General features: G+C 30.5%; 1 protein-coding gene across 1 annotated transcript in view; it reads right to left on the reverse strand.

The window, feature by feature from the left end:
* LOC111688474 overlaps nt 1–1,888 on the reverse strand; it is a 22,161-nt gene that overhangs the window by 18,543 nt on the left and 1,730 nt on the right. The window lies entirely within an intron of this gene.

Consider the following 1,888-nt stretch of genomic DNA (forward strand, 5'->3'; position numbering starts at 1 on the left):
ATAGTCTAGTCTATAGTCTAGTCTATAGTCTAGTCTATAGTCTAGTCTATAGTCTAGTCTATAGTCTAGTCTATAGTCTAGTCTATAGTCTTTTCTATAGTCTAGTCTCTAGTCTAATCTATAATTCAGTCTATAGTCTTGTCTATAGTCTAGTCTATATTCTAGTCTAAAGTCTAATCTATAGTCTTGTCTATATATAGTTTGTCCAGTCTTTAGACTAGTATTTACTCTAGTCTATAGACTTGTGTTTAGTCTAGTCTATAGAATAGTCTTTATCCTGGTTTATAGACCAGTCTTCTGTCTAGCCTATAGACTAGTTTTTAGTCCTGTCTATAGACAAGTGTTTAGTCTATTCCATAGACCAGTCTTTAGTCTAGTCTATAGGCTAGTGTTAAGTCTAATATAAAGTCTATGGTCTAGTCTATAGTTGAGTTAATAGTAATGTTGTTGCAAGTTCATTTTTCAGCAGAAGTATTTTAAAAAAGGAACATAATAAAGTCAAGTGGTAGATAATAAGGAGGTGGTGACACACAAAATGATCTTAAAACACTTAAACGCTGTAGTTAAGTGCATAAAGCACATAGACAGTGGTAGCAATAAAAGCTACCCTATTACCTATTATTAAATTATTTGCAAATAATATAGTAACTGGACAAAATTGTTTGTTGTTTTTTGTAATGATCTCCGGACAGAAGCTAATTCCAATAGATATTTTATCTTAAACAACTTTTTTTAAAGCAACTTAAGTCGTTTTTATGTTGGCACTTAGTAGCGTACTGCAGACAAGCAATATTAAAAAGTTACAAACAAATTGTAATAAATTCTGTGTATGAGCATAGAATTATTATGTGTAAAACCAACAAATACTCCTACTTGCTGAAATAAATGACACTACAATTGTCGGGGATGGTTTCCCAACAATCATAATAATAAACACTCCTGCAAACACATAACCACAAAAATATGACGATGCTCAAAAATTTAATGTGGTTTTTCCTTTTTTGCTATTTCCTTCCTTAAGGGGTTGAAACTCTTAGAGAACAAATGGCATACGGTTAAAAAAGCAACACAGAAGTGGTAAAATCATGAGGGCGATGATGCCAGGGGCAACAGAGATGATGACAATAACACTCACAACTGTGGCAATATAAACAATTTTACGTTCCTACTTGCTGTGGGTCTGCAGACACACAAGACCCAAACACATTTATAACAATTTATGAGGTGCGTACAGAAAAATGCATAAAAATCACACAAACAAAATAAAAGCTGACTTTAAATTTATTTGCAAAAACAAGAAAAAAATGTACGAAAAAGGGGTCATTCTTGAGAACTGAAATAATGGAAAACAAAATATCAAACATTTATTTATGAGTTTTGATTTTTCACTTAACAAGAAAATATGGCAAATTTAAAAAAAAACAAATCGTTTGCATTATTTAAACTTAAGTATTGCAATGAAAAATAAAAAAATTTCACTATTTCTTTCAGACAGTTTGAAATTTGCATTAAAATTTAAATGAAATTTTATTTTTTTTTTAATATTTAACATACAAAGTAATTGCCACCAATAAGCAATTAGTTTTTGCTATAAGATTTTTTGTAAATATAGAAAGACCTTGCTGTTGTCATATCTCTTAATGTTTTTCCCGATAAAAAACGCATTTGAAGTCATATCTTATGTCATGTCATTTGTTAAGAATTTGAAATAAGAAGGTGTTGCAGAAATTTAGACGAATAAATGTAGTTGTAGTTTTTAGTGCTGTTCATAGTTCTAGTCCTAGTCATAGTCTAGTTATAGTCTAGTCATAGTCTAGTCATAGTCTAGTCATAGTCTAGTCATAGTCTAGTCATAGTCTAGTCATAGTCTAGTCATAGTCTAGTCATA

This window comes from Lucilia cuprina, chromosome 2, assembly GCF_022045245.1.
Source record: "Lucilia cuprina isolate Lc7/37 chromosome 2, ASM2204524v1, whole genome shotgun sequence".
NCBI classification, from domain to species: Eukaryota; Metazoa; Arthropoda; class Insecta; order Diptera; family Calliphoridae; genus Lucilia; species Lucilia cuprina.